Source organism: Camelus ferus, chromosome 26 (genome assembly GCF_009834535.1).
Source record: "Camelus ferus isolate YT-003-E chromosome 26, BCGSAC_Cfer_1.0, whole genome shotgun sequence".
Classification (NCBI taxonomy): Eukaryota; Metazoa; Chordata; class Mammalia; order Artiodactyla; family Camelidae; genus Camelus; species Camelus ferus.
In genome coordinates, this window is record NC_045721.1 from 25,771,429 (window position 1) to 25,796,958 (window position 25,530).

Below are 25,530 nucleotides of genomic sequence, written 5' to 3' on the forward strand. Positions count from 1 at the left end.
GTGAGAAAAAGAGAAGGAAAAGAGCAAAACACAAGCCAGGAAGCAGAAACACAGAGGGAAGGGCGCGGACCACAAGGAGCCCACCGGAGTGGACAGGGTGGCGACTGCGGACACGGGCCTGCCACCAGCAGTTTTCTTGGGCGCACAGGCTGTCTCTCCTGGTGGGGCAGACTGCACAGTGTGCAGATGGACGAGGTTCGGAAACCTTGATAAGCATCTCTTTCTAAAACTTGACCACATTCGATTGGTTCTACCAATTATATCATTTTATGATTTGGGAAAAGCTAAAAAGGGCAGCTTGTTGCTTAACAATGGAAAGAAACTGGCGCTGCTTTCTGCGTGTAGTGTATCGTTTCTCTGTCTGCACCGGCCGTAGTGATGCCATTTCACTTAATGAGCAAATACTCTGGTTATGTCAGGAGCGTAAACTGAATTTGCATGCTTACTTCTTATTCATTTATTTACTTATCTTCAAAGAAAAGCCTTGTCTTTTGCATGTTTGTATCTTCCTTGATAGTTTCCCTGTCAGATATCAACTACTCTTCTATTAATAAGCATACATGAATGGATGAAATTATTTTAATTAGAAAAAATAACTTCAAAATAAGGCGATGCTAATACTTTGGGAACACAAAACTCTCAAAAAGCCAACACCATAGGATAAACTTCAAAACATTAAATCAATCATCCTTTTGTAATAAAATTTTAATGGTATGCATGGAATCTTTTTGTAATTTTCTTTGAGATAAATGGTTTTCCTTTTGAATACCTCAGTTTGCCTTAAAAATCACAGATCACAGATTACTGTCTGCTAGTTCCAGGAGTTTTCAAGGCTAATGCTGAAGATTATCCAAAGAGTGAAACTTCAAAATGATTTGGCGCATTTTATAATCGCAGTAATTTTGAGATACAGATAAAGCGTTATCCTCTAACTGCGCAGACTCAGGGGCAGCTTCACACTGGCCTGCTGAGCTTTTCAGTCTCCCTGCATGACAATTCCTGCTCTGCCAGATCCTCAGGCTCTGACACAGAACCTGGGCGGTGGACAGAGGGAAGGAGGGAGGGAGGACACCAGAAGTACGTGGATGAGGGAGAGGACTGAGGGGTAAGAGCACGGCTCCGGAAAGGGAGCAAAGGGGATATTATGAAGGGGTGGCATGACAGAGGTCAAAGCTCAAGTCGGAGCTTCTTCTATCATTCAAAACAATGAAAATAGGAAACTGCTAACTAAATGTCGATCCTTTAGAAGATGAGAAATTGTACAGACGTTACAGTTTATTTCCAAAACATTCTAACATGGAAAGATTTTTTAATGTGACACTCGTGGGAAAAAAAAGAGCAGAAACTTCTACAAAATAGACAGTCATACATCATACACTGATGTACTGATAAGAAAATGCACAAACATATATGTATACAGAGAAACTAACAGAACTGTCTCAAAATATCAAGGGTAGTTACCTCCTCCTGTCGAAGCTGGGGTTTTGGGTTTTCTTTTTTGTTTTTAAAATATAATCTCTATTTTCAAAATTTGGCTAATGAAACTAATTCTTTTCAATAGAGCAAAATATTTATTTTAAAAAGATCTAATGTCAAAAAAAACTAATGAACACAGCAAGAAAATCTGTACAAAGAAGAAATAACAGTAAATTTTGTCATATTATACACTAAAGTCCTTGTTTGCAGTTTAAAGTTCAAGTATTTAAAAATCTGTATCTATCTGTAGACCTACACACACACTTTTTCCCCAAGAGTCCTATCCCACCCCTCAACTTGCTAGTAAGCAAAGCAAAATCAAAACAAAATCAAAGGCGCGAAGTATGAAGAATAAAAACTGTAAAACTCAGGAATTATGTTTTCGTGGAGATTCGCACTAGTGATAAAGTTTAAGTCCCACGTGTTGAGAAATGTCTTTTTTAATTGCCATTTTGCCTCTGTAGGCATTAATGAGCTTAACAGAAAGATCGATTGAGTTCTGGTTGGTACAATGCCAAACGACCGAGGATGCTAACTCTTATGATAGTTTACTGCTTGAAACATGAATTTAATCTTCCTGATTTCATTAGTCGTAATGGTTACGCACCATATCACAATGTAACCATTTTCTTCTCCTCATGGAGTTTCATCTTGGTGGCTCACAGCAAGGATTCAATCCTAGTCTACCGAATTCCTAGTCTAGTTGTGCTTTCTGCAGAATCTTCCTCGTGGGGCTGAGTGTCGACGCTGGTGTCTGGCCGCTCAGTTCCACTCTGCTGGGAAGCTAGAGCCCTGGGTGTCTGGGGGCCGTGCCTCCCCACCCCCACCCCCGCCCCAGCTGTGCCCCGGGAAGGATTCTGGGCTTTAGCCCCGTGCAGGCGCTACATGGGAAGGGCCACGCTAGGGCCCGGGGCGGGGGGGTGTACAAGCTGAAGGGCCTCGCGTCCACCTGTGTGGACGTCAGCCCCCAGGATGTGCTCACCGCCCTTCTGCATTCGGAGGAACGGGAAGCAGTGCTGTCTGCTGCTAGAGTTTGATCAAACGAAATCTCTCGACCGTTCCACTGGCCCGTTGAGCATCCCTTGACCTTATCCTTTTAAGTAAACCTAGTGACTGACGGCATCTCTGAAACCTCAAGCATCTAAATGTCTAGATGAGGCTAAGCTCCATGATGCAAATTTCAACCCACAACCTGCCTAGTTTCCAAGACTTCATGGTTTTTGGAAGCCAGCCTGAACTGTGGGTTAATAGCTTTTTTTGTGATTAATGTGCTTATATCACATGGTACATCCAAAACCAACCGCCCTTCCGTGTCCCGTCCCTTCCTGCTACGTCTGGTTCTTTCCCAAGACACTCATCTGTGCCATTAGTCAAAGTACACTGTCGTTTTTCAACTTGAACTCCTCTTGCTTTGAATCGAATCCAATTCCTCAAGGCCTTATACCTGCACCGTATCATAGTGGGTTTTTCTAACACTTTTCCAGACTATGCCTTGTCACTGCCTTAACCCACCTGACACTTAAGAGACCACAACAACTGACTCTTGTGTTTCCAGACCAGATGTGTCCTCTCAGGCCTCCCCCTGCTGACCTGGCTCTGCTGCCCCAGATTTACCCTTTTAGCAGCTCTTCCGTTTCCCCCTCCCGAATTATCCGCTTGTCTTTCATTATCCTCTCCTGGAATAGCTGTTGCTTCTAATTCAAATGTTAGCCTTTCTCCAGAACTCAAAGCTCACCTTTCCTAGAGCTTGCAGCTCCTGGGTACCATAAAAGCCACCCCACTCTCGAGATTTTCAGCACCCGTATTTGCAGGATTTCCCTTAAACAAGCGTTGATGTCTGTACCGCCTTGCAGCTGCTCCAGCTGTTCCCTCGACCAGACCCTCTGATGCGCTGTTCGGTTTTGACTCGGTGTGTTTTCCCATGGGGGGATTCACGTGAGCTCCCCAAGTGAGGATGGGGTTGGGGAGAGAACACTTTCCTTTTACAAATGAAGACATTAAGGCCCAGAGAAGTTAACTCCGCGTCCCAACAGCGTCACCTACTTCAGCAGCAGAATTAGACTCAGTGTCCAAATATTTTGGCTGTGAGTTTTGTGCTGTTACTGCTGTATGTTTTGGAAGATCTTCTGAGGCTGACGCCACACCTCGGGGATGTGTTCTACATTTCGGCACTGCAGACCACACGTGCTCTGCACACACACTCCCTCCCTCCTGGATGCCGAATGAGTAACTGAATAACGTGTGTGGTCTCTGATTAAATCTTTTTCATCTAAAATGTTAAAATCTACCCAGAATTTTCTACTAGTTTTCCATTTAAAAATCCCATAATCTATTTTTAATGAATAATGTTCAAAATAAAAAAAAAACCCATAATGCAGCAATTTGATTAATCAGAAGAAAAACAGCTTAATTCTCCCTGTGGATTTTAGTTTAAGAGATTAATATAATGATTGTGAAACTGACATACGTCCTCCAGAACTTTATGGAAAAAAGATCTCCAGAGGTTTGATTTCTTTCTTTTCTGCAGCTACCTTCTAAGCAGGCAGTAAATCCATATGGCAGGAAAAAATAAACAAGTTTGCAAATCTTAGAAGTTACTCAATAAAAGGAAAAGTAAAAATGGCTCATCTACTGGTTTTTTTTTCCAGTTAAACACATGTCATTGTCCACCTAATTTTTAAAGATTTTGATTTTTTTATCTGATGAACATTTAGAGACCCCTTGTGCATTTCAGGGAATCGGCTAAATGAGAAGACCATGATAACGCAGAGACATTTCTTGCCCACAAGAGCTCATAATTTGCTCTGTTAATCAAATTTTGTGGGAATCATACAGTGAAAATTCAGTCATTATTCATTGAGCCCCTACTGAGAAGGTGGCTGGGGTTGGACAAGGACAGTGTATTAATAACTTCAGAGAGGGGTAAATATATGAAGTCCCGTCGGACACGGTGCCAGAGAAGAAGGCAGGAGAGAAAGGAAGAATGAGCCGGCAGGATGGGGGAGCGAAGGGCGGAGAAGCTGTCCACCTGCTGGGACAGAGTCGCGATCACAGTGCAAACATCCCCCTCCTGCTGGAAAAGCTCGGGCGCCGGGTGCTCGGGGGGGGCACCATTACAGCTCGTCAGGTCCAAGTCACGCATGACGCAGAGGTCATCCTAGAACTCACGCCAGCGTTGGTCAGGCTAAAACTGAAGGATGGCTGGCTTACAATACTTAGTGAAAGGAAGAAACTATCACCCACCAGCTTTTGGACTTTTGTTCTGATTGAACAAGAAGCTGCATCTCCCGTTTCAACAGCACGATTTGCACACACGGTATCATCCACTTTGGTTCACTGAGATGTCAGCTGTTTTTCTCATTCACCAAGAAGCTCTGGTTCTATTTTTCAACATATTCAAAGCATATCATTCTGGTGAAAGTTGTAGTATTTCCACCCTGTGTTCCAGCCATTCATTCCAGTTTTCAGGCTGAGACGTAGAACCCTTGGGTTCTGGGAGATGACAGCAGTCACCATCATCTCTGGTCCTCCCTTGCCTCGTCCACGAAACAGGGTCCTGCTGGCTGTTTCACAGGGAGGTGGTGAAAAGTAACACAGGAACACGGGTTTTAACGAGTAAGCCCTGGAACGCCTTTGCTGACCAAACTGGGCGCCCAGGTGAAGCGGGGGTAGACGGCCCTGTCAGGTCCCTGGGCGTCGTGCTCAGCTCTGGGCGTCAACAGTACTAAGATGAAGAAGCAGAGACGCCGCTAACAGATCTGAGAGATGATCTAGGAAACCAGACGTGGGGCAGCAGTGGGGAGGGAAGGAGTAGAGAAAGGACCGCCAAACGAGGACCAAAAGTGGGAAGTGGTAAAATAATTTAGGTACCGCTCAGTGGCAAGCTCTCAGCGTTTCACACTCGCACTAATTCCTTGACATGGTTAACAAAAGACTGAGTGTCTCCTACGCGCCGGGCTCTGTTCTTGGCTCTGTGGGTAAAACAGACGCAGCCCCCACACCTGGGACTCACGTGCTGATGGACTGGCACCGTTCGCTAGGTCCCCTCCCGTTTCCTTGAAACGTCTCCACTCCTAAACTTTGGTAAAGCTACCCTTTAATTATTGGTGAATTTGAACTAGAAACAGTGCAGTAAAACAGAATTGTGAAAATACTTACAAGTGATGTCAAAACTATACTAATTAACGCCTCATGTTTCTCTCATATCTGGAAATGTAATGAAAATGATAAAACTGAGGAATTTTACAGCCATCTAGCTACATTCATGAGACAAATCTCCCCCAAATCACACGGTAACACTTATGAGACAAGAAAATGCTTTAAAAATTCATGTGCATTCTTCCAAATAAGGATTATGCTAGTCCACATATAAACGCTCATGAATACACAGGATGGTGTTACATTAAGACTTTACTTCCCGACTGCATGCCAATTTAAGCCTAAATGAGAGAGCCATTATTCCTAATTCAAATCTTTAGCCACAGTTTTTGAACATCATTTGCAATTACCTATAAACAACATTTCTGATGAATACATCTTAAAAGGGAACTGTTGGAAAAGGCTGGCTGAGCCCTGGGGAATGACATTTCTGTACTTTGAATGGAATACAAGATCACACACGTTCTTACCGCTGCTCAGTTGGTACGGTTCTTTAGTACGTGGTGTTTTCAGTTTTACTTCACTGACTTGTTTAAGCTGTGTGTGTGGGTGTGCGCGTGTAGTATTAGTATGTTCCAGGTTTTCTCCTGGGGGCCATGGCGTGGCAGAGTAGCACCCACTGATGAGGATATTTTCCATATTTACGTGGCCCCTTTAGCTCCGGGGAGGCCGCAGGCCATTTAAAGAATCATGCAGTCTGCCTTTCCAACTCTCAACCCTGAAAGTCAGTGTTTTGAAAAGGACTCGGGAAAACAAACTTGCAGGAGTTAGAGATACAGTTCTTCTCAAAGCTATTCCATAAGGATGGCCCTTGGCACCATTAAGCCAAAGGGATTCCCTGATGACTACAAATTTATCCAAAGTGAAGACCCTTTGTTCCAGTTAGGGCTCCAAGTGCAGAAGGATTTTGTTTGTTTCACATTAGGAGTGGTAACTTACTAGTAACCTATTTCCTAAGCGTCTCCTCCAGTTTGCTATGTCGATGAACTAGAAGTTCTGCGCCACCAGGAGTACCTGGGGGGACTCCGAGTCTGAGCTGTGCTGCACTTTCCCTCTCATGAAACATGTGGCATTGTCACGAAGCTCCCACTGGCGAACGCCTACCTGCAGATTTACAATACAGTCACCGTGACTCAGCAGAAATTTGTAGAACTGCTGTTTAATTTTCACTGTACCAGCCACTTTTTTCTAGTAAATTATTGCAACCATTTTGGTTTCATTCTTTCTAAATCCTCTTTGACTCTTTCCTATCCAGTAGTGGGATGAGTAAGAACGCAGTGGTCTTCCGTCTTGCCAGTGGATAAACGGATGAAAGAGTGACGTAATCAATGAACAAACTAATAGCTAGCTTGAGAACCAAGACTGTATAGTTAAAAAGCTATAAAGCGATGCCTTGAATGTGAGGGAAACCATGATCCGTCTCCTCACAGCACCGACAGCAGGTAACTGCGCGGCCCGGGCCGCAGCTGGGCGTTTCTTCCAGTGAATGTTCCAGCGCCCCACGCGTCCTTCAGTCCTGTCTTTCCAAGGTTCTTATTCAGGAGCGGTTTACCTGTGCATCTTCTTGGGCTAGAGTTTAAATAACTAACCAAAGGATGCCAATGACCAGCTGCAGACGGCAGTGGAATGGAACGGGCATGTTTGAACATGTCCAGGAGAACGTAAGGCTGGCGAGATGCCTCTAGTGAGAGGCCTGGATACTCGGGACCCACACAAAGCCTCCTACAGGCATTAACGCGGTTAGTCCTCACGGAGACCTGGGGCGTGTGCCACACTTGCTTCTAGTTGCTCACGGAGACAAAGGGGAAAAGAGCCTTCTTCCACGGAGAGCCAGGCAGCAGCCAGTGTGGGCGCAGCAGGAGTGACCCCCCCCCAGGGTCCAGGCTTTATTCCGGGAGCTGAACACTGGACCACTGGCCGGCCTCCCCTAGCCTGACCCCCACAACGAACTGCGTTAGCACCGCTTTCTGCTGGCGACTCAGACGCAGTCTTCTCGTGCCTTTGTCACCACTGATGTCACTGCAGAAAACCCAGGATTCTCAGGCCACACCTCCCCCCTCCTCTCATTCTGGACGGGGCCCGCCTGCCTTCCCCGCCCCGCCCCCGGTGGGCAGCGGTCACAGCCTGAATCCCCGGCATGAAGGGCAGTCCGCTTCTCTCAGTGCTTTCTCACGTGGCAGAAGCACAGCTCTCGTTAAATACAAGCCCTGGCCTGGCTCACACCTGCCTTACCGCGCCTGACGGGGCCAGCAGGGCCAGGATGAGGGGTCTCACTGCCATCTCACTGTCACCCTTCTGAAGTGTAATCGCGCACACTCCCCCAGTGCCTTTCACCGTCCGCCCCGGGGCGTTCCCTCCTAAGATCCCCAGGAGTGCCCTCAGAGCACTGTCATGGACTTCCACCAAACAAGGCTGCCTGGGGCCAAGCAGGCCCTCCTGCGGCACAACCTCCCCAGCTGAGAGGAAGGGGCTGCTCATTCACACTGTCACAGACACCGGTCACACATCACCGACAAGTCCCCAAACCTTTACCTCCAGCCTGAACCACACTCCGGAAATACAGACCCACTTACTCAAACGGCCTCATCAACTTGTCTTCGAGGTGCCTTAAGGGAGCTCAGACTTCATGTGTATAAAAGCAAATTCCTAACATTTCTCCCCAAATCCATGCTTCTGCCATCTTCCCCAACTCGTGAGCACAGCCCCACTCTTTCCGTCCCTCAAGCTGGAAGCCTTGCAGTCACTCTGGTCCTCCTCTCTCACAGCCCACATCTAGTTCATCAGCTATTCCCGTTTGCTCGACCTCCAGATACACACAGAATCTGATCACTGTCTCCACGTCCGGGGTGTGGCGGCCCAAACTCCCACCTCCTGCCGCGGGGCTATTCCAACCGCATCTTAGCGTCCCGCTTCCGTCAGGGAACTTCCCTCCTTTCCTATCCAGACAGCCAGAGCGATGCTGTTGAAACTAACGTCGTCACTTCACCCTTTCATTCAAAACCTTTTGATGGCGTTCCATCTCTCTCCAGGTACATGCTTACAACGGCCCCGTGGGTCCCATGACCTGCCATCCCCGTGCTGCGGGCGGGACAGCATCTCCAGGGTCCTCACCTAGCTCGCTCGCTGGCTCCAGCCACATCTGCCCCCTTGCTTTTTCCTCAAACGCAGTGGAGAGGCTCCACCTCGGGGTTCCTGCACGTGCTCTTCCCCGGGCCTGCGACAATCCTCCCCGAAACTCCGGACGCGCTCACGCTCACCGCGTCTTACTCAACTGTCACTTTCCCCAGCCGACCACGCCCCATCCCGCGGCTCTGCTCAGGCTTCCGTGGCATTATCACCTTCCGACCATACTTTGTACAGGACACGTGCAGTATGTGTGGTCTCTTATCCACCGAGAGACTGATCTTCCCCCCCATCCTGTGCTCAGCTCCTCCGTGTCTCACCAGTGCTTTTACTGCATTTCCCTCCATTGCTAGTGAGACTGAGTATTTTAGTGTCTTTAACAATCATTTATGTTTCATTCTGTGAATGCCGATTTTAAGTTGTTGGCCAGTGATAAACCAGGGATAAATATATTTCAGATGCAAGTGTTGAGAGAAGAGCGTTATCACCACTGAGTCAGCGTGGGGACCACTGTGCACCCAAGTTGTTAGCTGCATAAAACAGGGAAGGGAGGCAGCTGAAGGCAGCCAAGAGCGGCAGGCGGAGCTCATCTTTGCAACAGAAGCATTGCACATACACCACTGGGGCAGGGATTTTGTTATGGGAGGAAGTAAAATGGAAATTTGCCAAGTTTCTATGTCAACCACCAGTTTCTCTTACATCCACATTTTTATTAAAGTTTCTAATGTTACTTTCTACAGGTAGTGTTCGAAGGGCACCTAAGTTTATCACCTAGTTTAAGGTAATAGATGCTCCCAGAGAAAAGAAAAGCAGAAGACTGGGGTGGTTATAATATGTCATCCAAATACTATAGAAAACTGACACAGACCTGGGGAGAAGCACACAGATGTACGCAGAATAAATGTGGAAGTCTAGTACTCAACTGTAAGCATACTCCTAGACACAGCGACTTCGCAGTTGTCATCCTTCCAAATAACATACACCTCATAACAGATCTGTTGAAAATATAAGATGCTACTTGTTTTCTCAAATTGAATCCTGGTTAAAGACTCTTTTCCACAAGGTCAGGAAAAATTTGTCATGTACGTCCCTCTCAAGCAAAATTAATAGGACACTCAAATGATTTCACAGACTTGTCACGGAGCAGTCTTTCCATGTGTGTACAGCCTCAGTTTTCTGAGTGGCTCTGTGGTGATCCACAGCATGGAAACGGAATGGGTACCTCTGTTCCCCAACCGTGCACCTAACACTGTACAGAACATTTATTCACATTTGTCTTTGCATGTTTGCAAGTATTTTTGTAAAAGACATTCTTAGTGTTGTAATTAATGGGTTGATGCCTAAGGGAAATTTGAATTTTCATAAGCACTGCCAAGTTACACTCTAGAAAGTCCACATCAATTTCTCAGCAACTTGTAAGAGCATATGTTTCTTGAAACCTATTCCAAAATGTGTATATATATAGATGTGCATGTGTGTATAAATTAAATGAACTAAAACAAAGTAAAACTGAAATGAAATAAGATTCAAAAATAGATACTATTTGATCTGTGAAACTCATTAAAACTATGTTATGAAGTTTCTGTTACCTGAATATTAGCAAGATGTCAACCATCATTTGTACTTCCTTCTCTAATGTCCCATTCCCACTCTTCAGCTATGTATGTGTTTACGTATTAACTAAATCCCTCAAGTAATGTGGAACTGAGTTCATATCAAACACTAACAACTACCAAAATTATCACACCCCTTATTATGAGGCTGCTTCTTCCGCAGAGCTTGGCTCTCTGTTCAGCATTTTTAGTGCACGTGTAATGCTTTACAGGGATCTATAAAATGTAAATCACTGCTTGGCATTTTTAAACAAATTTTCTTCTTGATCACATCAAAATTTTCTATTTAAATCCATATAAATCTGTATTTTCTTTATACTAGTGTGTAGTATTCCATGGTATGTATAGATTAAGGCTTATTTAATAATTATTCCATTAATAGATTTTAGAATGTTCCAAATTTTTATTATAACAAATAATGCTTCACTGAGCATCCTTGTATCTGCCTTCAATGCAAATGGACAAATAATTTTTTAGAATGAATACCAAGGAACTAAATTAATGAATAGGGGACAAATATTTTAGCATTTAGTAACAAATTACTTTGCAAAACAGCTGCACTGATTTAAACTCCTACTTGTTGCATTTGAAAAACATGACTTCCAGTTGATATAAACATTAGTCCTTTTTCTGAAGCCATCAGGAAGTCATGCCTCACCATTCCTTCAGCTTGCATTTCCCTAAGTCACTAGGGAAGGTGCCCGTCTTTGACCTATTTAACCATTTATAGCTCCCCTGCTGGGAGTGCCTGGGAACTCTCAGTATACTTATATATTCTCCACATGCATATTTTATATGATGCAAATATTTCTGTCACCTTATCATCTGCCTCTTAACTTTGCATCCTTTTCACATAAAGGTCAATTCTTTTCACATGGGCAAAATCGTCTTTTACGTTATTTCTTCGAGAACCTATTCTTCAATACCTCAGCCCCCGCGTCCAAGGGGAGACGGCACAGAGACTAAGTACATGTGCTGATGTGACATGGGAAGCTTACGATGTTCCTTTTAGAAATGACTGAACTCCCTTCTAAAAGGAAGGAGCTCTCCTTTTTGAAATGAAGAAAATAAACTGACCCATGCCAACTTCTGAAGAACACAACCTGAGTTCACCCTCTTCTATCTATACACACCTGGGCTGTGTTCTGCAAAGTGTGGATGCGGTCACAGGGACGGTTACCGCGGTACCTTGGAATACGTTGTATTGCTACTTCAGGGCAGAACGCGCTAAAGGTCAACTCTGCTTTTGTCTTCCTTTTTGCTTTGTTATTTATTCCTTTCCTCATGTCATGCTGTTCCATCCCACGGTGGATGCTCAGCTAAATTAGAATGGTTAATGTCATTTTGAGATTGTACACGCTCTTCTGCCCTTTTTTTTTTTTTTTTTTTTTAAGGTAAAAGAGTCCAGCTGTGAATTGAATCCACTGTGTCTCGGGGTCACTCAGTAACTGCGTTTGTGTTCATTTTCGATTCTGCCCGCGTTCCCTCTGGCGGGAAGCCCAGCGCAGTGTTAGCAAGGTGTTTCTGCTCTGGTTACTCCTCCCCTATTCATCATAGCCTTCCCTGGATCGCCTAGTTAACAAGCATTATTCCAAACCCATTTTGCAAATGAAAAAGCTATGGGAAGAGAGAGGGACAATGTGTGCCTTGGTGCCTTAACTAGGTAATACTCTGCCAGGTCACCTACGTGATGGCTCTCAAGAATTGAGGTTTTCTATTTCAGAATTTCCTGATGGGCTCTGGAAATCATTTCATAATTCAGTTTCCTACAACTTCTCATTGGCTCTTCATTTACTTCAATGTTTATTCCTCTGGCCCTTCGCTGCTGAAGATCCTCTTACTAAATATAAGGACTTACTCTCAGCATCACGGATACAGAAAAAAGTAAGATGGACCAATCAAAGTGGTCCCCAGTATGGGGAGGGGGAAGGGGGGGATTTATTAAGAGATGAGAGAAAGAAACGCATAAGTAGTGGTTGTTGGGTGACTTTCTACGGACACTCAGTCCATCAGGGCTGGAATCTGCCTATGTTAGGGAGACAGAGTCTGTTTAAATCACAGTGGTCAAGGGAGGACTGCGGCATGCATGTGTGGGTGTGTGACCAGTCTCAGCTTTGGCAAGAGAGAAGCTGTGCTCCCAGGGACCGTGCTGGTGTGTTAGGTGTGTTCTGACACACTGCGTGCTCCAGTGGGCCCCTCTTGGTTTGGCATCTGCACAGCTCTCTGGAAAGGTCCTTGACCCAATTCACCACAAAGCAATTCTGCAGACACCCGCTGGGTGTGCTACACGTTAACTCAGTCCTGACAGTACCCACCTGGAGACAGCATCGGAGTCCACAGGTTAAGGGCTCAGTTCTACAGGACTGCCCCTTGCTTCAGACGCCAATCACAAGTCCAGGCTGTCACCTGTACCTCTGACCAACTGGTTATAAATCAGAGGTTTGATTAAGTTGCTAGAGTGGCTCATAGAGCTCAGGAACATTGTTACTTGTGAGATCACTGGTTTATCATAAAAGGATGTAGCTCGGAAACAGCCAGATGGAAGTGAGGTGTAGGACAAAGTATGAGGAAAGGGTAGGGAGCCTCCATTCCCCCTCCAGGTTCACCACTCTTCCCAACCTCCATGTGCTCAGCCACCCAGAACCCCCCTGAGCTGTCCTCTTGGGTTTCTAATGGAGGCCTCATTACAAACACAGCTGACTACATCGTTGCGCACTGGGGATAGAGCCAGTCTCTAACCCCTCTCCCCCACCCCTGGAGGTCAAGGGGTGGGACTAAAAGTGTCAGCCCTCTCATCACGTGGTTAGTTCTCCTGGTAACCAATCCCCAACCTCTGCTAAGGTCCACAAGTCACCTCATTCACATTAAAAAAAAAAAAAAAGATACTTTCCTGGTCTCATCACTTTGGAAATTCCAAGGCTCTGTCTGGGTGGCTATGGGCCAGGAACCGAGAACCCTTTGGGTAAGAAATATACTCTACTTATACCAATGACCAAATACGTATTAAAATTCAAAGTATGACCCTTTCCCACGTCTCTGCATTTAGGAGGTTCTCAGTGTGGTCCTGCTCCCTGGGTCCTACCAGCCCTCTCTCGGGGAAGACTATCCCTGCCCTCGGGGCGACGCAGTCAGCCACCCCTCCATCCCGTGAGGTCTAACTGTCCAGCATCTCGGCGCCATGGAGAGCACCCTCCCCGTCCTGCAATGCTGAGAGGGGAGTATTCTCACTGTCTCGCTACAAGACGCAGGGTCCCTGTGCCCCAGATCTTTACCTGGACCAGGGAGTAAGTCCTACATGCTGTGAGGACAGGCTGACCAACTCCAGTAAAAACCAGTTTGGAGAAACCATACTTTGGACAGCTGTTTAAAGACACAGCTTCCCTTAGTCTCCACGGCCATTCTAGGTGCTCTCCCTGCATCGGGCAGAGCGCTCAGCAGCCACTGCCTGCTCTCCTGCAGGTCTCCGGGGCAAAGCTGCACTGGAACACGTGCTCCCAGCTTTCCCTCAGAACCACAAGCAGCACCTCGTGAAACCATCACAGCATCTGCTCCGGGGATGTTGTTAGAAACATCATCCAATATATTAATTTATTTCCAGCTTAGCTCAGAAAAAAATGAGGTTTCCAAAAGAACTGTGTTTCTCCCTTTGGAGAACAAACACCCTGCCATGCGTCCACACAACAGGTGTTCCTAGCCCCGCGAAGTGGCAGGCACGGCCAGCAGTGATGGAAGCTGGAACCAAGTGCCTGTTTTTGTGAAGGATAGATTTAGGTGGGGATGTTGACAGCAAACAAGGAAACAAATCCTGGACAGGCATCATTTCAGAGAGAGAATAAAGCCTTTAAGGAAAGGGAACCAAACAGGGCGCCGGGGCGACGGCGGTGATTTAGATAGGACTTGGGGACGAGCAAGCAGGGAGGTGACGTTCAAGCTGACAGCACCTGCCGTCCGCAGCAGCAGAGCTGGCTCGAGAGCATCCCAGCATGAGAACAAACACAGAGGCATTAGGTCCAATACGAGCCTGGACCATCTGAAAAGCAGAGATGAGGACGGAAAAGTTAACAGGGACCAGGCGCTGCAGGGCTTCAAGACCACAGTAAGGGGTTTGGAAATTATTCCAGGAGAACGACAGCCGCTGGGGAAAGGCCTGCAGGGGCTGAGGAAGGAGTGGAGGCCGCTTCCTTGGTCCCGATGGCTTGGATTAAGACCTCAGGTAGGAGGGAAGCGGGAACACCTGTGCTGCAGTTAGGCCTCGGAGCCCAGTGGATGTGCCGTTACGTCGGGTGAAGGGTCGTGAGACAGGGCACCCGAGGACGTGTGGGAGTCCTCTGAAGACTAAAGGTCTCCAACGTTACCAGGCTGGGTGGGGCCGTCTGAAGGGAGAGACAGAGCAGGAGCGCACGGTGGGCGCCCGGTACTGAGTGCTGAGCTCGCCGCCCTTGCAGAATGCAGGGCACCAGCAGGGGCGTGTTAGGAGATATCAGCCCCTTCCTGAGAGCAGCAGGATGAAGAGAACGGGGTTTGGCCACCAGAGCTGCACACAGGGGCCAGTGAGAGCCATTCCAGCCAGGGTCCTGGGATGGGAGCTCCGTGGAATGGATGGAGGAGAGAATGGGGAGGGAAGTGGAGACGAGAGAGGACTTCCTCGAAAGTCTTTCACAAAAGGGGTGTAGAAAGACAGAGATAGCATGAGGGCACCTGGGGAGCAGAGTTTTCACTGGGAATTCTTAAAGCACATCCCCCCGTGGCTGGGATGATCGAGCCAATGGCTACGTTTCTCTTCCTGAGCGGATGGATGTGGAACCCGGAGACAAACGTCCGGTTTAATCAGACACGTGTAAAGGGCTGTGTCCCTTATGTATTTCTCCCAAACTGCAGCATCTGACTGGTTTTCTTTAATCCTTGGATCTTGTATTTTATTTGTGTTTTGCTATCTAGTTATACAGGTATTTTCTGTGCTTTCACTTCATTCCTTTAACATTTAATAGTTCTAAGAAAATAAGCCATTAACCACTGGGAAACCAGGGGCAGAAGTTCTGCTTCATGAGGGCTGCAGACACTTGAAGGAAGTGAACGGGGAGTCCCCTTCCAAATGCCCGCTACCGCACCACATAAGCCACACTTGTTTTAAATCAAGTCCATTCAGGTATTACTTTATTTCCTTTGACTTTTCTGAAGCAGTAAGGGAGGTTGGTTTGTGTCTCTCATTGTCCTTGAGTGCCCATTACGTGTTTTGGTGATGAGAACATTTGCACTTAGAGGGTTCAAGACGACGTCTTGCTGGAGGGCTCAAACAGAACTCACGGAGTGTATAAACGTGGATGTAGTTTATCAGCAAAGACTCACCATTTTGCTTATTCCTAGAAAAATACTAACTCCAAAAAGAGGCAATACATTTTAGATATGCCTTGTTTTAATCACAAGTTATCAGAAGTATAACCAATAGTTCATAACTCATAATACGGCCTTAACCAGCAGAACATGTGTGAAATGTGAGCACCTTTATTTGAAATGTTAATGAAAATATACCATTTCCTCTTCTAACTACAAAGCCTTGGGGCTCTTTGATGGGGTCTTCAGCCTGGTGCGGCTCAGCTCCCCTGTGGAGGGGGCGCGTTAATCCCCCCGCCCTCTTCCCTCTGGGAGGACAGGTGACATTTGGATACAGGAGCTGGGTGCCTCGCTCTCCACCCGCTGTGGGATCTGCCTTCCTGTGGTTTGTGTGTTGAGTGTGTCTTCTTTGCCCTTTGCTGCACAGCCCAAGGGCCCCGCCCCATACGGGGAGTCCTGCGGGTGCCCAGCCGTGCCAGAGGTGGCATGAGAAGGTGTCTGTGTCATGACAGTACCGACCTCACCCAAGTCCCAGTGAAAAGTGCCAAAGGGGACGGTATTAAAGGTGTGTTCTGTCAATTCAGTGGACCCGACGTCTCTTTTCATCTCCTTCCGACTGGGGCAGACAAGACAGGTTTATTTATAGATCCTCAGGCCTCAGCGCTCCCCACTTTTGGGTGAAGTTTGGGGCTACAGCGTGAGTTCCTTAGGGTTACGCTCTCACACCTAGGACCAGCGTCCACATCTCCTCTAGCTCACGCGCTCCTTCGAGTGGAGCATCCGGTGGCTCGAGTAGGGCTCCAAGCACACAACTCATATGCTTTACATCATTTTCATACCTAGCGATCAGAGGCTCAGCAGGTTTGACTGTTTATAACTTGGTTTGAGACTTAGATTGAACGTGATGTGTTAAAGTAATTAAAAGCACTACCATGAGTGTGCACCGTCATGGGAAATGTTTCAGTTTTCAGTTTTGTCTAACAGCCATGAACAAACACAAACCATTCACAAGGATAATACTACAACAAGAAAACACTTTTACAGACCTTGGACAGGATCTAAAGCTTCAGCTACATTACAGCTCATAAGAAGTGTTCAGATGAGGCTGGCTGTAAGCGATAAGCTACCACAGACGGCGGTCCACGAGCATGTCCGTCTGACGACTCCCTCAGGCTGGATGGTCGTGTCCAAGACCTCACCGTCATGCCTCGCCCAGCTGCTCCCCTCCCCTCGCTGCTCTGTCTCTGGATGTTCTCTGCCTGGGAGACTCAGAGAATTCCAGGTGGGGCGGTTCAGAGAGAGGACAAGCACCAGGCAGTGAGGGAAAGGGGCAATGATTTCTGAGCTTGTCCACAGTGTGCAGGAACGGGAGTGAAAGAGGAGCTCGGTCCCTGCCCCAAGGTGCGCAACGTGCTACACGTGGTTTCCTCAGACCTTTGTGCAGGGGTATCTTCTCCATTCGACACAGAGAAAACCCAAAATCGCTTCTGTAAGCATCCCCACCAATGGTGACTCTTCCAGTGTAACCAGGTCAGTTTTACCCACTCCTTAGAAGGAGGAACAGAAATTGAAATGTTGGCTAGGTAAAACACGAGCTCATCTTGTGTTAGCTTGGTTTATTAAAACAAACCAACCAGCAAACAAAACCACAACGGAAAAGGAAACTACCGCCAGGAGAACGTGTGACCAGTGTGCGAATTCCTTCAGAATGCCCGCATCTACAAGTCTCTGCAGTCTGTTTATCGAGCGAGACCTTTAAATGGAGCCTGCGGTGTTGCTTCTACTGCTGCTGCCCGGCTTTGAGCCGACTTGGCAGCTGTTCACTATCCCAGGTTCCCTTTTTCATGTTTTATCACGTTTGGCCGGGACACAAAGGACGATACGTGTCCAAGCTTAATTCTTCACCGACTGCAGAAGAGGTGAGATCAGAGAGGAAGGATGTAAAGGCAGTAACAATCCATGCCTCCTAAAACCGTGCTCAGGCACTTCAGTGAGGAGGCGTTCTGCTGGGGCCAGTGCGGGAGCACCTTTTCCCCTCCTGACGCTCTGTGTGCTTCCACTCCTTTAGTTTTCTAGCATGCGACCTTTGATAGCTCTCCGGGCATAGATATAGATTTGGCACAAACTGACAAGCCAATTCTAAAATTTACATGGAAACAGAGAAAGCTAAGTACAGAGAAGAGCAGCTCTGAAGAGGGAAGTTCAAGGCCCTCCACCACCGGCCATCAGGCCTTTTGCAGAAAGTGTTTAAAAAGGAGGGGCTGATTCAAGGACAGACGCCGCTCTCCACAGTTACGAGACCCTTTGCAATTCCAGAGAGGTTGCAGATCTAAAAGTAAAAAGAAATTTTCTAGAGCCACACACTGGTGAACATCTTCATAACCTCTGAGTAGGCAAAGGTTTTTCAAACATAAGTATTAACGAGAAAAGGAAAAAACAAACCAGTCTGGGTCATATTAAATTTGACACATTCTATTCATAAAAGACACGACCATCCAGAGTGAAAGATGACGAGCATTGATACGTCCAGTTAAAAGACTCGTTTGCAGGGTGCACAAGGAAGCTTCTCGAGAAGACAGAAACCCACAGGGGAAGAAGAGCCATCAGCTTTAACTGACACTTCTCAGAGAAGGCTATCAGAAGAGCCAATCCAATAAATATGAAAAGGTGCCCAGCTTTATTAGTCAAAGAAATGCAAATGAAACCTCCGTCAGGAGGCACCACTGTACCTGGACCAGAAGGGCCTACGTGAAGATGGAACATACCAAGTGTCAGCAAGGCTGGAGCAAGTGGACCCCCTGCCCCGCCCACCGCTGTCAGGAGGGTGTTTTGTCAAACTGCTAGACTGGAATGCATTCACACTCTGACCCCACACCACTCCCAGGCATGTCCATTCTAGCCCATTCCTGTGTCTAAGACATGTGCTAGAATGTTCAGAATGACACCATTCGCAACCATCATCGTAAGCTAGAAATTACATAAATGCCCATCAGCAGACGAGACGTAAATTGCAGCCTAGTCACAAAACAGAACATCTGACAGCGATGGCAGCGAGCACAATGGAAGTGCTCACCGCACCTGGAGGGAGGCCACAGCCTTGAAAGCAGCCAGAAACAAAAGAAAAACAAAACTGATGTTTCCATTCACACAGCGTGCTAAACAGGCACCATTAACCAATGCAGTTAGAATGCAGGAGCGTGGTTACTCCTGAGCGGGGGTTTAAGATTTGAAGTAGAGCTCAGAAGGGTCTCCTGGGGGAAGACATTCTGTTACTTGACCCTGAGCTGAAGTTTCACAGATTTTCAATTTGTGAAAATTCTGAACTCTAAGCATATGGCAGGCACACATTTCTGTAGGCATATTTTATTTTGCTGGACTGATTAAAAGCCTGAAAACATCTGAGGTTCACTGACGTTAAGTGTCTCTGACTCTTCTCCGTAAGAAATTCTCCACCTTCTTAATATAGCTAATAAGGAATTAAAACTAATAAAGCAGCATGGTTGAAACTCAGCCCTCAGTCACAGTGCTGGGTTCAAATCCGGGAAATGCAACTTACCAGATAAGTACCTTAGAGCAACTTAAGTAACCACTCTTAATTTATTTCTGTTTTTAAGATAAGAGAAATGATTTCCTACCTCATAGGTTTTTTTATGAGCACAGTGGATAACGCAAGATGCAGTTTCCTAAATGTTTATCAGTAGACTTGAGACATCCCAGGTACTAACACACCATAGGTTTGCATGAGCTGTATTCAGATACAAATATACGTACGTGGCATTTCTATATGTACTTCTATAAATTTGTATTTATATGTATATAATCATTTCCAACTCTGTTCTAATTGGATCCTGAGGATTCACGTGCCTTTTAACCACTATAGCACATTGAACCAATGCCTTCAAGAAACAGTCTCCAAAAACCCCAATTCACCGATTATCGTGATCATTTATTCACACAAACTTGCATCAGTCAAGTACCATATATTATGGTGAGGTTGAGCTCTCTTACAGCTTGGAAATGGTCAGCTACTGCTGGAGAGTAAGGAGCCGGTTGGAAGACATGCCAGAATCTGAGTTTCAGAAATGCCAGCAAAGTGTGCATCCGGGGAAAGAAGAAAACTAGGTTTCCAGCTGGGGCAGTGGGGGCAGACGCTATTGGTGGGACCCGCGTCTTGGGGAAAACAGAGTGGAGTATAGTTGTTCGGGAAGGCGTGTGATGCCAGCGCCCACAGACAAAGCTTACGTCAATACAGCAAATGGAGCTTGCCCTCAGGAAATCCTAAAGAGGTCTAGCAGCTGTGTGCAGTTCCCACGAGTCTACCACATTCCTAAAGGGAAGCGCTTCGCGGCCTGTGGCCGACAGGAGCGCCGAGCTCCCTAGGAAGCGCGCAGGCAGGAGAGATGCAGGCGCCTCATGGGAGACTGTTTATTTTATAGTGTTCACAGAAAATCCTGGAAAGCCATTAGAGTCAGACAGGTGTGTGAGTTATGGAACCAATCTGACCTTTCCTGGGGTTTGTCCGTATTTATTGGCACACTTAGTGACATTTATATTGTTAAACGAAAATATGAAAGCTCGAAGCTGCCAATGGAATCGTTTTAAGGACAATATCCGATCACTGGATGCTATAAATTATTTGAACAAAGCTCAAGTGCAGATTTCTACAGGCCTCCAAGATGAAAATCAATTCCTGGTCCCCTCTAGCTGGTCTGCTCTCTTGTGGGACGAGGGGAGGAAGGGCTGCCCCTCGCCCAGCACCTGCAGCTGCTCTAAGGGACCTGCGAGCCCCCGTCGTTCAGTCCATCTACTAATCGTACTTTCCTTTCTTATTTTCCATTCTCTATTCTTTGTCCCTTTTTCTTTCCCAAATTCATAGAAATGTGTATGTGAGTTCATGAATTTACATGTACACACCAACACACATCCCTGTACACACAAACTGAAATAAAGCGTCATTATGGTTGAACCTGATTTTCTGAAATAATCAGCCACAGGATAGAAATATTTCCGACCTGGCCAAAGTCTCTATTGATGGAACAATGTGCTCGTTTGCCAGAGTTTTTATAAATATGAATGAAGCTTGTTGCTTCTCTATGAATCAGTATCAAAGTTATAAGACGCCAGTTACTGAGGTCACAACAGGATGAAATAATGATTCTATTTTTTTAAACACCCAAACTATCATAACCATTTGTTCTTCTGCTCAGTGTGACAGCGGTGACTTCGAGTACCAGCTGTTCAGCAAGCCTTGTCCTTACGGGGCCAGACAGTAAATATTTCAGGTTTGGGGGCCGCATCCTTGCATCTAACGACTCCCCTCTGCTGCTGAGGTGCGAACAGCGTGTTCACGATCGAGTGTATTCCGGTGACACCTGTTCATCCAGCCAGTGGGGTCCGAGCTGGCCCACCGCGGCAGCCTCCTGACTCGTGGCCGCTACTGCTAATCAAGAAGGGACCACCTCACATGCTTGCTCCACCCCTCACCTGGAGCCTCGGAAGAAGCTACCGCCAGCCCTCTTCTCCAGAGGCAGCTGCGGTTTAGAAAGGTGCAGAGATGTTGCCACGGTCACAGACATGCAGAGTAGAACTGAGTTTTGAAGTGAGTTCTGACTCCACACTTCCTGCCCTCAGTGGGTGCGACCAGCTACTGACAAGTCTCACTGCGCCCTGAGTAAGCAGGACAGCCGGGAGTGCGGGTCACAGGCCTCTTCTCGGCGTCCTGCCTGACTCTGGAGGCACTGAAATATCCCCCAGGAGATCGAGCCCGAGGAAGAGCACATCACTGACCCTCAGAGAAGCACAGGACGTTCGTGAACACAACGGTCGCAGGAACCTTTCAACCTCTGTGCTACAGTGCCCTCACCTCCCTTTAAGTCAGTTCCACTCAGGCTGCATATCTAAATCTGAAGTCGAGCATTTTACCCAAACGATGCTGAGAGGGTAAAGTCGACGGCATTCGTCGAGAACCTTCCAGCCCCTCCAAGTGTCCAAGCTCCCAGAGGTGGCATCATCAGCAAGGGAGAGCTGCTGCTGGGGCCCACTGTCCTCTACCGGCAGAGTGGCACCGAGCCACCCAGGAGACCACAGCAGCGCGCCCACCCTCCTCCGCCAGGGGACCCTTCCCTGAGAAGGTTTAGGGATAAGCACGGACAAGAAAGCAACAGTTCTTTCTCGATGTCCCCAAGGACATGACAGCTTCTACTTTGAAGCGCATGCCTGTTAGCTAAGGCGGCCACAGAACCTGCGCTGGTCTGGCTCTCACCTGTGCCCCCTCCCCCCTCCTGGCGCACATCCAAATCACCTGGTGCCGTTTTACAAACAATGACGCCCTCCTAAACCAGTTAGATCAGAATCTCTGAGGGCTGGCGGAGGAATTTTTTAAGCTCTCTAGGTAACTAACAGGAACAGAGAGTTAACCACGTCCGTTTCAGACCCACAGTTAAGATGCCTTATCTCTGCAGCTGAGGAATGCAGTCTGTAGATTTTGGAGGAAATTGTTTTGGTCCAGGGATCAGAGGACCAGAGTTGTCACAGGTCAGTGGATTAGTGTTTGGGCTAGTAGGAGAGGTGCTTTGCTTCTATGTGCCTAAGTCTCTTTGTGTGCAAAGAAGAGATGAGAAAGGGAAGGTCTCCTTTGTGCTTCTATGTGGGGTCAGTGACATCAGGAGAACCCATTTGACAAAAAACATGAGAATAGTGCTTTGAATGCTAGACTATATTAAAAAAAAAAAAAAGTGCTTGTCAAGGTTCTTATGTTTACCGAAGAAGCCTTACTTCTGGCAGGACAAATGAGAGTACATAAGACACTGGACAATGAGATAGTTATTATTTTGCTATAATGTACAATTAAAAACATGTGGTATTTGTCTACATGGGGTCACATGGGTAAATAACATTATTTGTATAAAGCATTTGCCACATGGTAAACATTTTATCTTACATAACCTGAAAACCTTCAAAGCATGAAGATTCGCTGAAATGTGCTGTCAGCCGCGTACACCTGAGAGCCAGGTCCTTGTTAACGGGGCCTGACAACCTTATCTTCAAGGCAGGGATTCACATCCAAATTCAAAGGCTGGTGATTGCTCAGATGGGTGAACTGTCAACAAGCTTGATAGAGAAGCCTATCCCGTTGCATAAGGAAACCTTTTTATTTTAACCTTAGTGCAAAGTTCATGTGCAAAATGCATAATTGAAAAGGAGCCTCACTTAGGAGATGATTATCAGCGAGATCAAGTAAACCACGTGTCTGCTCACTCCCCTGCTGACCTTGCCACTGCTCTTGTATCAAGAGCCCAGCTGGAGAGAACCGAGCTAATAATGGCCCAGCTGCACAGCCTAACAAGATCTCTGTGATACAAGCAAGGTCAAATGCTCAATCCTGCAGCGTTTTAATCTCTTTGTGCACAGAGGGAGAGGGAGAGGACCCTACTGCTGGCTGGAGAGGGTATCAAGTTCCAGCCTACAGAGTGGGGAGCAGAACTTTGCAAGGTGAAGTGAATGGCACTTTTAAAAGCAGCTGAGAAAGATTATTCTAGAAATAACGCCTATGTTTGTAAGTGCATATTATTTCCATATGTTTCAACATAAATGGTTTCTATCACATAATTAAAAGCATATCTTTACACCACTTAAAATCTACGCCATTGATTGCATCCTTCTTGAACGTTCTATCCCTTATGAACAAAAGGTCTTATAAACCCATACAACTGCCAGACTTAATAAGTACTTCCATAAAAAAATTTTAGAAGGTGCTTAAGATATCAACTCTACATTTTATCTGCCAATTTATTCGACTCTGCAAGTTAGAAGTTTGACTTCTAATAACTCAAAAGACAAAAGTCAAGGTCCTGAGAATAAATGAAGATGGACGCTAAAGTTGCAGATTTCTTCAAGACTGGTTTCTCAACCACTACCAAAATGAAAAACCACCACCAGCAGTAATTCAGTTGGATACATTTAAGGGGTTTCTTAAATACCGATTTTATAGAAAGCCATTGTCCTTAATTTTACAGGTTTTAAAAAAAGATAACCTGCCAAGTTTTATGCTATTAAAAGTATTAGATTTTTATTTTGATTAAAAATAGCATATTTTAGAATGTAGCGTTCAATGTTATGCTAATCTCAATGACATAAAAAATTCACATTTAGACTATGAATCCACACAACGGGAAGTCTGATAGGCACTGATAGTGCTTCTGACACAGAGCCGCCACCTGCAAAAGGAGTCTGACTTCCCACGAACGCTCCGGCAGGCAGGCTGTGGAACACCGTCCCATTACACAAGGCAGCAGCATTTTAAGCACATGAAGAGCATCAGTAAAGGCGCGGACACTGGATGGATGTGTATGGTCTTTGGCTGTGAAATCTTAACACTCGTTAAGTGAAAGCTCAAAGGTCACAGGCACAGAAATTCCAAAGAATCTTTCCGAGTCACTACATCATTATCGCATTTTGAGCGGCACGGTTTCGGGGTGAACTCCGTCACTCCATCACCTGCTTTTGGAGCTTATTGTTGGATACAAGGGCCACACTCTCTTTGGGAGCATTTTGGCAACTAGAACATCAGGCTCCCCAAGAAAGAAACGCTGTTCATAAAAGATACGTGACGTTGTTACCGATCCAATTTGCCAAGAAACCAGTGTACTAGTCGTTAAACTTAAACCACTTGGGGCAATTGTGCCTGTTAATTCACAAGACCACCCCCACCCCTGCGCCCGCGCGCTTACTGTCGGCCGACGCTTCGCTAGACGGTGGAAAACAAGCAAAGGGGACCAGCCACCTGGGCGCCCGGGGCCCCGTGACCTCAACTGAGTGAGAAGCGCTTTGAAGGCGGTTACTGTCGACGCGGCCGCGGGCCCACGGGAGCGACGGTTCTGGCAACTAATGAGCAAAAGCTGTGGGGGTCTCCGGACACCCGGGGTGGGCGCTGCGCGGGGGGCAGGTGCTCCAGGCCGCGGGAAATCGTGCCCCTACGGAGGTTTCAGGGGTCTCCGGTCACTGGGACCAGGGAGAGGCGCGGGGGACAGACTCAGCCCCCCCCCCCCCGTGGGGGCGGCTGGGAAGCTGGGCCCAGGAGGCGCTTTGTGGGCAGAGGATGGAATTTCGCCCCAGGGTCACAACCTGACAGGCGCTGTGTTAGCTCCGCGGCCCAAACCAACCACCACAGACTGGGGCTCAAGCACAAGAAAACGTTTCCTCACGGTTCTGGAGGCTGGGGGTCCAGGATCAAGGCGTCGGCAGGGCTGGTTTCCCGAGGCCGCCAAGCGCGTCCTCCCAGCAGAACCCTCCACGGCTCGGTCTCGGGGCACACGCCCCGCCCCCCACTGGGGCCGCCTCTTATAGGAGCCGCGTCCTACCAGGCCTGGGCCCGCCCCTCCGCCGCTCCTTAAAGGCGCCGCTCCGAATCCCGCCGCTCGGGGCCGGGACCTCCACGTGCGGCTGTCGAGGGCACGCGATTCGACCCAGCACGGGGACCGTTTCTGCTGTTAAGCCAATGGGGATGTCAGGAACATGACTTCGGCCGTCGTGTGAAGGGTGGCGCGGACAGAATTAAGATGGCGAGCCATTTAGGAGAAAGCGGACGCCCCCTTCCTGCCCACTGGAGGGGAGGGCCAATCACGCAAACCTCGCGCGCTCCACCCTCCGGATTCCACGCCCGCAGCCGCGCTCAGAGCCTGCCCGGGAGCTGGGTGGACTTGAGTAAAGGGGAAAATACACGAGACGCTTAACATAATGGGTCTTCTCCTTCTTCTCCTTCTTCTCCTTCTTCTCCTCCTCCTTCTTCTCCTTCGTCTTCTTCGTCTTCTTCGTCGTCTTCTTCGTCTTC

At 47.2% G+C, this 25,530-nt stretch overlaps 1 protein-coding gene and 1 long non-coding RNA gene across 2 annotated transcripts in view; one reads left to right on the forward strand and one right to left on the reverse strand.

Moving 5' to 3' along the window:
• Positions 1 to 25,500, reverse strand: part of LOC106728847 — a 113,622-nt gene extending 88,122 nt beyond the window's left edge. The window contains exon 1 of the long non-coding RNA XR_004315448.1: positions 24,905 to 25,500. This is a non-coding gene — a long non-coding RNA (uncharacterized LOC106728847). The remainder of the gene's footprint in view (positions 1 to 24,904) is intronic.
• Positions 1 to 25,530, forward strand: part of CSMD1 (CUB and Sushi multiple domains 1) — a 1,664,412-nt gene that overhangs the window by 1,167,833 nt on the left and 471,049 nt on the right.